General features: G+C 40.9%; 1 protein-coding gene across 2 annotated transcripts in view; it reads right to left on the minus strand.

Annotated features, from left to right (window-relative positions):
• The window catches only part of GNG5 (G protein subunit gamma 5), a 547,759-nt gene that overhangs the window by 77,072 nt on the left and 457,774 nt on the right, over positions 1-12,913 (minus strand). The window contains exon 1 of one of the 2 annotated variants that reach the window (XM_050806122.1): positions 9,940-9,943. The exons of the other annotated variant lie outside the window; for it this stretch is intronic. The gene's annotated coding sequence lies outside the window, so the exon portion shown is untranslated. Of the gene's footprint in view, positions 1-9,939; positions 9,944-12,913 lie in introns of those variants that run through there. 2 annotated transcript variants of the gene reach the window in all.

Consider the following 12,913-nt stretch of genomic DNA (forward strand, 5'->3'; position numbering starts at 1 on the left):
GGAGAATACTTTTAAAAATTCTCATAATAGCCCCAGAAAAATAAGAGAAGATGAAGCCACAACAGGGTGTGATAAAAGGGGTAGGGGATTTTTTTTTAAGTTATTGGAAATAAAAAAGTGAAAAAACTATTGGTAGAAGATAACATTGAAGAACGTAGAGCAAAAACTCTGAAAGATAAGAAAATTGGAAAACACAGTACAGAGGGGATGAAATAAATAATTCTTAAGGGTGCTTGAGAAGCAGCGTAGTACAAATAAGAAGAAATAAGTAATTTGGGCTGGGTGCAGTGGTTCATGCCTGTAATCCCAGCACTTTGGAGGCCAAGGTGGGTGGATCACTTGAGGTCAGGAGTTTGAGACCAGCCTGGCCCACATTGTGAAACCGCGTCTCTACTAAAAATACAAAAATTATCTGGGCATGGTGGCAGGCACCTGTAATCCCAGCTACTTGGGAGGCTGAGGCAGTAGAATCGCTTGAACCTGGGAGGTGAGGGTTGCAGAGATCACACCACTGCACTTTAGCTTTAGCAACAGAGTGAGACTGTCTCAAAAAAAAAAAAAAAAAGAAAAGAAAAAGAAAAGAAAAGAAATAAGTAATTATCAAGGCTCCAGGACTGAAGAACATGCGTTTCAGAATGAAAAGCTGGGCCAGGCACTGTGGCTCACACCTGCAATCGCATAACTTTGGCAGGCCAAGGCAGGAGGATCACTTGAGGGCAGGAGTTTGAGCATGGGGAACATAGACCCCGTCTCTACGAAAAATAAAAAGCAAAAAATTAGCCCTGTGTGCCAGTGTGGTGTAAAAGCTTGTAGTCCCAGCTGCTCGGGAGGCTGAGATGAGAGGATTGCTTGAAGCCAGGAGATTGAGGCTGAAGTGAACTATGATCATGCCACTGCACTCCAACCTGGGTGACAAAACAAGATCCTGTCTCAAAAAAAAAAAAAAAAAAGAGTACAATTGAACCTCCATAACCAGAGGTTCCACATCTATGGTTTTAACCAATGTCAGATAACAATATTTAAAAATAACAAATAATACAGTAATTTAAAAATACAAATAAAAATACAGTAAGAGTACTGTCAACATAGCATTACATCATATTATTATAATTAATCTAGAGATTATTTAAAGTACAGGAGGATGTGCATAGATTATGCCATTTTATGTAAGGGACTTGAGCATCCATGGATTTTGGTATCTGGGAGTCCTGGATCCAGTCCCTTATGATACTGAAATATAACTATGTTTTTAATATGAATGGTTGCACTGAATCAAGTTTTCAAGGAAAACAGCCGCCTTTCTCCCTCATAGAATCAGACTGTATTCTGTGATGCAGAAGGAAACACATATCTACCTGTTGGGGATCCCTAAGATCACCCCCCGGTTCAGTGATGCACTAAAAGAACTCATAGGACTCAGTTGTACTCACAGTTAAGATTTATTACAGCAGAAGAATATGAAGCAAAAGCAGCAGAGGGAAAAGGTGCACAGGAAAAAGACAGGAAGAAGCCAACCACAAGCATCACGTTGTAACAACATTTGTGAAGGGTTGTCTGCCATGGAAGCTCTTTAGAGACTCAGGGAACAGCAGGAACGCTCCCAAATCCACCTACAGGCCAACCTTTAGGAAGCAGGCCTTTCTAAAGATAGCAGTCTTAGGCCTGTTATAGGAACTCTATTCTGCATACTACCCAAATGAGGAATGCCTACATATTTGTATTGAATTCTATATTGGTGCTGTACGTTCGATGGATGTGACAAATGTATAATGATGTATATCCAGCATTATAGTATCATACAGAATAGTTTCACTGCCTTCAAAATTATCTGTGCTCTACCTATTCATTCCTCTCTCCTTGCTAACCACTGGCATCCAGGATTTTTACACTGTCTCCATAGTTTTGCTTTTACCAAAATGTCACATAGTTGGAATCTTACAGTATATAGCTTTTCAGATTGGCTTCCTTCACTTAGTAATATGCATTCATGGTTCCTCCATGTCCCTTCAGGCTTGATCGCTCATTTCTTTTTAGCACTGAATAATACTTTATTGTTTGGGCATACTGCAGTTAATCCATTCCTGCAGCATCTGCTTCCTCCATATTCCTTTGTCTGTTGTCTGGGTCCCTTCCTTCTACATGATGGAATTTTCTTGGTTGCTGTCCATGATTAAAAGTAAAAATTAAAAAGTACAAAGAGAGGAAGCTCCAAGTAGATAGCTGGTGCTTTTAACTTTGAATTTCACTGTAGGGTGATCTGGGCATATGATTTGTCCAGAAAACCCCTGATGTCAACATCCATTCACCTACTGAAGGACATCTTGATTGCTTTCAAGTTTTGATAATTATGAATAAAGCTGCTATAAACATTCATGTGCAAGTTTTGTGTTACCACTTTTTTTTTTCCAGACAGGGTCTCTGTCACCCAGGCTAGAGTGCAGTGACTTGTTCAAGTTCACAGCAGCCTCCATCTCCTGGGGTCCAGCAATACTCACACTTCAGCCTCCTGAGTAGCTAGGACAACAGGCACATGCAACCATGCCTGGCTTTCTTTTCTTTTCTTTTCTGTCCTTTTCTTTTCTTTTCTTTTCTTTCTTTTCTTTTCTTGTAGAGGCGCAGTTTTGCTATGTCGCTCAGGCTGGTCTGGAACTCCTGTGCTCAAGGAGCCCTTCTCTCTTGGCCTCCCAAAGTGCTGAGATTACAGGCATGAGCCACTGTGCCCAACCCTGTGTTATAACATTTTTTTTTTTTTTTTTTTTTTTTTGAGACGGAGTCTCGCTCTGTCGCCCAGGCTGGAGCGCAGTGGCGCAATCTCGGCTCACTGCAAGCTCCGCCTCCCGGGTTCACGCCATTCTCCTGCCTCAGCCTCCCGAGTAGCTGGGCAGAAATGTTTGCTTTTGACAATTTAACCATATCTAATTAAATGTTTTATTAAAACCATTCACGTGGGCTGGACGTGGTGGCTTACGCCTGTAATCCCAGCACTTTGGGAGGCAGAGGTGGGTGGATCACAAAGTCAGGAGTTCGTGACCAGCCTGGCCAATACGGCGAAACCGTCTCTACTAAAAATACAAAAATTAGCTGGGTGTGGTGGTGTATGCCTGTAATCCCAGCTACTCAGGAGGCTGATGCAGGAGAATTGCTTGAACCCGGGAGGTGGAGGTTGCTGTGAGCCGAGATCGTGCCACTGCACTCCAGCCTGGGTGACAAAGCAAGACTCCATCTCAAAAAAAAAAAAAAAAAAAAAATTCACAATTCTAACACTGTATGTCCATCTAGTTGATCCATTGATTCATGGTAGCATGCCATAGAGCAAATAGCAAATTTACAATAGCTACATAAAAGATAAAAAATTTAGGAATAAATATGTGCAAGAATGCAAGACCTGTACATAGAAAAGCATATGTTTTATAAAGTATAAAACATTATTGAAATGTTAGAAGATATAAGCAAATAAAACATGAAATATTTGTTGGAGGAGGAGGGTTGTTGTTTTGTTTTGTTTTTCTTTTTGCTGTTTAGTTTTGGTGGAATTCGACAAGCTGATTCTAAAATTTATAAGAAAATATAAAAATAGTTGTGACACTGCTCAAGAACAAGGTGGGAAGTCTTCTACATGTTCTCAAGACTTAAAAAGATTAAGTAATAAATTCCACTCACTATTCGTGCAAGGATAAACAAATGAACCAATGGCACAGAGTAGAGAACTCACAATAGATCCATGTGTATACATACACTTGATTAGTGACAAAGGAATCACCGCAGAGCAGCAGAAAAAAGATAATGTTGTGACAATTGGATATTAATATGGAAAAAACCTGAAACTTGACCTCTCCCTCTCACCATATACAAACAACTCTAGGTGATTTCTAGACCTAAATGTAAAAGGCAAAGCAACAAAGTTATTAGAAAATAATATAGAGAATATTTTCATGATCTCTAGAGAATAAAACCTTAAATGAAGCCCACAAACTATTAACTACAAAGGGAAAAAAACAATGCATCTGGCTACTCAATATTTAAGAACTATTTATCAAAAAACACGAGAGTAAAAAGCCACAGTAGGGAACAAGGTATTATTTGTAAAATATATAACCAACAATGGACTGGGGTGAAGAATATATAAAGAACTCATATAAATTCAAAGAAAAAGGTAAACAATCTAGAGGAAAATGGCTAGGAAATCAGAACAGACACTTTACAAAAGAGGATATCTGTATGTTCAATAAACATATGAAAAGCTGCTTAATCTTGGTAACCTGGGAAATGTGAACTAAAACCACAATTAGATACCACTACATACTCACTGGAATGGCTAAAATTAAAAAGACTGGTAGTACCAGCTATTGACAAGGATGTGAAACAACAGAAACTTTATACATGGCTGATGGTAGAGTATAAAATAATATAATCATTTTGAAAAATAGTTTGGCATTATTTACTGAACTTCAAGATACACATCCTCTACGAACCAGCAGCTCTGCTTCATGGAAATGAATGAATGTATGTGCTACACATAGAAACATGGTATCCCAAATGCAAAAAAAGCATTAGATAAAATTCAGTATTGGTTCACCAAAAACATTCTTAGTAAATTGGGAATAGAAGGAACAACAGAAAAAGAACTCAAATCATTTTGTAAACATCATACTCAATGGGGATGTCATAATAGCATTCCCCTTAAAATCAAGAACAAGGTGCTCATCATCACCTTGTAATCAGTATTGTACTTACCAGTGAACACAAGTGAAAGAAATAAAAGGCATAAGCATTGAAAAGAAAGAAACAGTTATTATTTCACCAGAGATAAAAATAATTATATAGAAAACCTAAAAGATAAAAGAATCCTTAATAAATTACTAGACATAAGAGTTTAGCAAGGTCACTGTATATTAAGTCAACTTAAATCAATTGCACTACAAACAGAAATAAAATTAATATTAAAAAGATACCATTTATAATAGCTAAATATATATATGGAACTTAGGGACAAATATGACATGTCTATCCGTGCAAATGTTTATGGAGAAAATCCTAAAACTTACTGAAAGACATTAAAGAAGACCTACATATATTTTTAATCATTTATATAATTTTTTAATCTCTTTCTTTTCTGAGAGAAATGGGAAGAAAACCTGTGGAAGGTTTTAAGCAGGGAAGTAGCTTAATCTGATTTACGTTTTTAAAAGATCACTCTGACTGGTGTATGAAAGATGATTATAGAGAGGCTTGTGGAAGAGACCAGATAAGCTATTGGAGTGCAGGTGCAGGGCTAATATTTAGCTGGCAAATACTGGTACTGTTGCCTGGATTCTTTATGGCCAGCATTTGCTGACTGGATGCAGTTGGTTGGCATCATGCTGTGCCATTAGCAGTTGTTAAATATTTTGATTATTTCTCAGTGTTCCCATGAGATTTCAAGGTGGCTCAAACAAGGCTGGCAGCAGTTGTCATCTGGATATGTTGGCTGATAAAGGATATCTTCTGTAGGAACAGCTGGGAAGATTCGCTGATATGGTAGATGTGGGGGTCGGAGGAAAGAATAATCAAGGACAACAATGATGTTGTCTGTCTTCTCCACTAGCCTGTGCACTGCTTGAGAGCAGAGATGATCTCCGTGCAGTTTTATCCCCAGCACCTATCCCTCTACCTGCCACTAAGAGGGTAAGAACATTTCTGCTGAATGAAATTGCTACATGGGGATGTGAGTGCAGAGTGTAGAGGTGTCAGTGTGGTCTAAGAGTGAGCTCTGTAAGATAAGAAAAAACAAGCAAGAATCAAGCCCTTTATATATAGTCTAAATAGTACCAAGATCTCAGATGACCATCCCGGTAGCAGTGGGGTAGAAAGTTAGTGGAATTTTTGTTTTGTTTTGTAGAGGTGGAGGTCTCTATGTTTCCCAGGCTGGTCTCAAATTCCTCCTGGCCTCAAGCAATCCTCCAACCTCATCCTCCCAAAGCACTAGATTGTGAGCCACTGCAACTGGCCAATTAGTGGCATTTGACCAAGGAGAAGTCTAAGGATGAAAAGCACTGGGACCTCAGACAGGAGCTGTGAGAGATTCAGTCCCCTGGGACAGTGGGTTACAGGGGTCAGGAATCCCAACTCCTGAGGAATAATTCAGAAAATTAATTTCAGAAATAACGGCTTAAAGAACGGAAAATAGTACCAGGAATGCTAACAAAGCGGGTCAGAGTGAAAACTGTGGCAATGCTGACCTGATAATGGAGTAGCACCACTGGCTGAATCCTATGCCTAAGTGTTCATGACATCAAGACCTTCTTATGCACGTTGCCTAGGGAAGATTGGTTCCACTGCCTAGGCTAGAACTGAGCATAACACATGAGAGTTAAGGAAGCCCAGCTGCTGGGGTAGAGGCCCAGGGAGTGAGGACAGCCGGGTGGTCTTTTCACCTATCAGCTGTCTCCTCATCCCAGGAGCCTGCAAGAACCCTGACAGTGATTTGTAACCACTTGCTTAGTATCCCCCAGACTCAGCACAGTGCTTGGCACACAATAAGTGCTTAATAAGTTTTTACTTTTTGTAAAATTTAAAGATTTTTGAAATTCAAAATTTATTGGGTTTTGCACATTTAAGGTCATTCTTTTCCAGATCTCAAAATGGGATGTTAAAAAACCATAAAATTGATGGGATGACATTATTTTCACATTACCAAATATCCAGTTAAATATGTTTTGTGATTTTCCAGTAAAAAATAAAATAAATTTAAAGACCAAATAAATTTAAATAAAGACAGCTCAGAGGTCCAAACGCATGAATTACAAATTCATGTGGAGCACTACGTTTTACTTCCGGAACGTGATGTGTGAGCACTGATGTTTCCACCAGATCCTCTGGCTTGTGGATTACTCCATCCATCAACACCAGTGGATCCTAGAAGAAAAGAACATTTTGAAAGTGACTTTATGTCTTTGGGGATGCTCTTATTTAAACATCAGTAGGAATAAACTTTCTCTTTGTGACTATAAAGGAAATTAAACACCACAGACCCCATAAAATAACAATTAAAATACTAATTACAATATGAGTTTACATGTATTTTAATCCCCCTAAACACCAATAAAAATTTAAAATATGTAAATTATCTTCCCAGAACCAATTATCAGAACAAAGATTTCCCTTTAGCTCTCTTAGGAGAAGATAATACTTAAGTTAACTAGAAACAAGAATGAATTAATATATTTCTATTTTTGGTATATTTGAAAAGTGTAGTTTGAAATACAGTTTCTGAGAGAAAACCAGATTTATTTTCCTCATCCTGAAGTCTTCTTTGTGGTTCTTGGTATCACCATTCTTTCATATGCTTAAGCTCAATGCCTAGAGAGGATGGTTTGTTTAACTTTTTCCTCTCCATTACCTGCTATGATGCTAACTCAAATCCTTCTTAGGTGGTAGTAATGGCCATGTAAGACAGGGATGATTCTCAACCCTATTTTGCAGATAATCAAGCTAAGCACATAGGATGACTGCCCAAGAAGCAAGTGACCACAATGGTGAAGCTGGGCCTCCACCCTGCCGTCTGACTGGCTTCAAGGCCTGCACAGGCTCTTATAGCCACATCCTGCTTGCTGCCTTTGCCAAGCTTTCCTGACGGCAGCGTTTTTTCAGTCTCTTTTGATAGAGGAGTTAAGAAGAAATTACTTAGGCAGATAGTGAGGGTATGGAAGTCCTCGGTAAGATTTTCCTTTTAATGAAAAGCAGCCCCAAATCATTTTCCTTTCTAACAAAGAGCAGTCTGTAAAATCAAGCTGCAGACATAGATGCGGGCAGTTGTGCCAGTCATGTTCAGAATGGTAGCTCCCTTCTCCCTTCTCTGCCAGCCATATGGACAGTAAGGAACAGACAAGATGGCAGAGGCCAAGGGGAAAGTTCATTTGCATAATAAGATTAGGGTGGGCCCCACCAGCCTTCCCGTGCACTATGTAAACATCATACCTGATTGAACCTATCTGTGAGCCCTATGTAAATCAGACAATGCCCTCTCAAGCCTGACTATAAAATCCTGCACGTCCACTACCAGCCAGTCTTTCTTCTGGGAAGTCCCCTCTCTCTCACTAGAGAGAGCTGTTTTCCTTTCTCCTTTCTTTTTCTTTTGCATGTTAAACTTCCACTCCTAAACTCCTCATGTGTGTCCCATCCTAAATTTTCTTGGTGCGAAACGATGAACCACAGGTTCTGAATGAAGAATACTCTCAAACCTGAGCATGCATTAGAATCTCCTGAAGGGCTTGCCAAACCCAGATGACTGGGCCCACCCTTACAGTCTCTGATATAGTAGGACCAGAGTGAGGCCACAAAAATTTTCATTTCTAAAAGGTTTCCAGGCAATGCTGATGCAGCTAATCTAGGGACCACCCTTTGAGAACCCCTGCTATAGAACTTAGCATGAAGCTTGCCTCAGTTTAGTTCGAACAGAGTATTTCAGTGGTTTTCCATCCAAAATCTGATTTCTGTTTCAAGGATTGATTATAGACTGCTGGGATGACACCTCATATTTGAATCTAGGTGGAATTCCCACATATTGAAATGGTTTTAGAGGCTGGGTGGTGTAAGTATTCTAATGCAGGTGTCAGCTGGGGGCAGACAGATTAAAAGTACAGTGTAAAATGTGGAGCAGTGGACTCTGTTCCAAATATGTAACATCCTTTTACTGATTTCATTCTCAAAACAACCCATGAGGCAGTTTCCATTATTATCATTTCTAGTTTACAAACGAACAGGCACCAGAGCTTAAATAAAAGAAGATTTCATAGGGGTAGTAAGGTTAAAGCTAGGATTTGAACTGTGGCAATGTAGCACCAAAGTCCATGAATTTGTTTTTGTTTTTTGGTTTTTGGTTTTTTTTTTTGAGACGGAGTTTCACTCTTGTCACCCAGGCTGGAGTGCAATGGCACGATCTTGGCTCACTGCAACCTCTGCATCCCCAGTTCAAGTGATTCTCCTGCCTCAGCCTCCTGAGTAGCTGGGATTACAGGCACCCTCCACCACACCTGGCTAATTTTTGTATTTTTAGTAGAGACAGGGTTTCACTATGTTGGCCAGGCTGGTCTTGAGCTCCTGACCTCAAGTGATCTGCCCACCTTGGCCTCCCACAGTGCTGGGATTACAGGTGTGAGCCATCGCACCCAGCCAAAGTCCATGATCTTAACAGCTGTGCCATACAGTCTCACTTTGCTAGCTGCAAGAGCAAGGCTTAAGCTGCTGAGGTGCCTGGGAGCCCCAGTCCTCCCTGCTTTTGAGCAAGCAACCTGTCTTAGATGGAGGTGCACAGCATCCCAGGGCCATTTTCAGTAACCACAGTAGTTCTCTTTTGGTAGATGGTGATGCAGGATCTTTGCTCCTTAGCTTAGCTAAAACCTGGGTTCTTGTCCCATGACCAGGAAAAATTAGGCATGTGGACACATTAAAAGGTGAGAGAGTGGAATTTATTAAAAGAAAGCTCTCAGCGGCCAGGTGTGGTGGCTCACGCCTATAATCCTAGCACTTTGGAAAGCCGAGGTGGGCAGATCACTTGAGGTCAGGAGTTTGAAACTAGCCTGACCAACATGTTGAAACTCCGTCTCTACTAAAAATACAAAAATTAGTCAGGCATGGTGGCGCACGCCTGTAATCCCAGCTACTCAGGAGGCTGAGGCAGGAGAATCACTTGAACCCAGGAGGCAGAGGTTGCAGTGAGCCGAGATTGTGCCACTGCACTCCAGCCTGAGCAACAGAGTGAGACTCCATCTCAAAAACAAAAAAAAAAAAAAAAAGGAAAGAAAGCTCTCAACAAAAAAGAGGGAGTCCTGCAAACAGGCTCCCACCTCATAGATTGAACACCAGACCACCACACTTGAGCTGAAGAGTCCAGACTCCTCTCCACTGCACAAGGCACACATTCCTGGGAGCTCCACCCCACTCTCCCAGTGCGCAGGTGGGCCCCCAGTCCATTGTGGGCATGCCCAGACAAGGCCCTGGGCAGATTCCCTCATCTGCACAAAAGCATCTGCTATAAACACTTGTGGGGTGGGTTGGAGATTCTCCAGGTACCCTTCCTTAGCTGCCTCCTGCATCTATCAATGGTAATTTAAGTTAGATAACATGCCTATGCCTACAGTCTGTTTTACTAAGATGGAGAAAACAGTTACCATTAGGGTGACTCTGGTAATTACTGCTTCCTCTGAGCTGACATGCCTTAATGCTTTCTGTGCATTAACGTCACCACTCTGACACAGCCTAACACTCTGTCAGCAGCATGAGCCAGGATGGCTTCCAGAATCTCCATGGGCTGTCCTCACCACACCTTTGAATAGCAGCTCTCAAAGTCTCACTTTATATCCACCTTTCCCTCCCTATAAGAAGTACTTTCCAGCTTTTGCTTGGGTCTTCCAGTAAAATAAGCTCACCATGCCACTAAGCAGCCAAGCCTATTTCAAGGGAACTAATAATTACACAAACAGCTTTTTTAACTGGGGCTGGAAATTGTCTACAGTAACTCAAATTGGTCTTGACTCAACCTCTTGGGGACCCCGAGAACAACTATGATCCTCTTTCCACATGGTACTCTTTCTGTATTTGATGATGAACAGCCAATATTGCCTCCTCCTTTGCTTCCCAAATCTTTCCTTTCGCAGGCTACATAAATCAATTTCCATCTGTTGTTCCTGATATAACATACTTTCCTTTTCACCATCCCATCCTCAGCCATCTCACCCACATCCCTTTTAGATGAGTTCTAAGGATCTGGTGCAAAAATAATCTGTACAGTGCAGGTCAGGCATGATCTGGTCAATGCAGCATACAGCAGAATTGCTGCCTCCTATTAGCTGATATGCTTTAATGCTTTCTGTGCATTAATGATTTCTTAGCTTTCTGGGCAGCCATACTCCTGTTGGCTCATTATAAATTCATGATCAATGAAGCCCCTTGCTATGTCTAGTTGACAAGAAATATTGTTCAACCAGATTCATCTTTTACCCATACAGCAAACTTGTTTAAGAAATGACTGTACATCCATCCCTTGAAATTATGTCTTATTTGAACCAGTCCATCCTGAATGCAAAGACTCAGAGACGATGTGTCTTTGTGTACTCCCATTAGAGAAGTTTAGAAAACAAGCTGACAACCTGTAAACATAACACTTCAAAATGGCTTTTGTTGCCATGGATGACCACTGAAAATGTGTCCACTTAGCAGCTGCCAAATAATGGAAACTAACACAGACTGAGACTGCCCTGGCGGCCAGGCCTTCTTGTTGATGCACCAGGATTGGCTGAAGTGAGAAGCCACTGGAAGCCTCTTGATAGGCTATATGTAGCTCATCTTTATGACTTTTTGCCACAGGTCACACACTGGGAGGACAATCACAATATTTCATTTGGTGTCTATATTAGTTTACTAGGACTGCCACAACAAAGTACTACAAACTGGGTGTCTTATAAAACAGAAATGTATTGCCTCACAGTTTTAGAGGCCAGAAATCCAAAATCAAGGTATTGGCAGAGTTGGTTTCTTCTGAGGGCTATGAGAGAGGGATCCATTTCATGCCTCTTCTCTTTGGCTTGTAGGCGGTCATCTTCATGTTCAGTTGGTATCCTCCCTGTATATGTGTCTGTCTCCAAATTTTCCTTCTATAAGGATACCAGTCACATTGGAATAGAGCCCACCCTAATGACTTCATTTTAATTTGATAAAGACCATATCTCCAGCTAGGTGCAGTGGCTCACGCCTGTAATCCCACCACTTTGGGAGGTCAAGGCAGGCGGATCACGAGGTCAGGAGTTCGAGACCAGCCTGGCCAACATGGTGAAATCCTGTCTCTACTAAAAATACAAAAATTAGCTGGGCATGGTGGTGCGTGTCTATAATCCCAGCCACTCAGGAGGCTGATTCAGGAGAATTGCTTGAACCTGGGACGTGGAGGTTGCAGTGAGCCAAGATTACGCCATTGCACTCCAGCCTGGGCAACAAGAGCAAGACTCTATCTCAGAAAAAAAAAAAAAAAAAAAAAAAAGAAGAAAAAGAAGAAAAAAAAAATACTGTATCTCCAAATAAGGTGACATTCTCAGGTACTAGGGGTTAGGACTTCAAGATATGAATTTGGAGGGGAACAGGGGGACCCATAATTCAACCCATAAGAGTATCCATGCACCAGCCACCTTGGAATGAGGTTTTTCTTCCACAGGGCTCAAGACGCTGGGGAGTCAGGAATAGGACTGTCCTGTATTCTGTCATTTTAAAATATTAGAATTGTGCTTTAATTGCCATATAGACTATGATGATAGTGAAGTTGATGGTGATGCTAACTGTGGTGAGGAAAGTCATGGTAGTAGCAATTAAGAACTGCATTTCAGTACTATGCACAAAATAGTATAATGGTGGCCTAAAAGAACTGCCAGGCTTCAATGTGCTCCACATGTTTCCACAGCCAGAAACATACATCCCTATAAGGCAGGGGTTAGGTCAATTAATCAGACTTAATTTTACAGAGAGCTAACATGTCTGCAAATAACATTTCTGGTTCTTACTGTATTGATCTTTATCATCCTACAATTCCATTGGTATTGGTACTGCACTTTCAGTACCTTTAATTTTGGACAGAATCAAAATACTTGAATTATACTCCAGGTCTAAGTCTTTAACAGCTATATGGCCCTAGGAAATTACCTTGCCTCATTGGTTATTGAAAAGAGAAAGATAGAAAGAAGTTGGTGTTCTAGATTATGCATTCATTTCTGGATTCAGTTTGCGTAAGTCAGTCCTTCCAAGGCTCACAACTTGGGGTAACTGAGGAAGTCAACATGATGCAAGGTCAGGTCCAGGGCAGTAGTCATTGCTGTCTTGCCCACTAAGCCCCTACCTGACATTGCACCTAAGTCTCAAGTGGGATTTTTATAGATTGCAAAATCTAAGA

This window comes from Macaca thibetana, chromosome 1 (assembly GCF_024542745.1).
Source record: "Macaca thibetana thibetana isolate TM-01 chromosome 1, ASM2454274v1, whole genome shotgun sequence".
NCBI lineage: Eukaryota > Metazoa > Chordata > Mammalia > Primates > Cercopithecidae > Macaca > Macaca thibetana.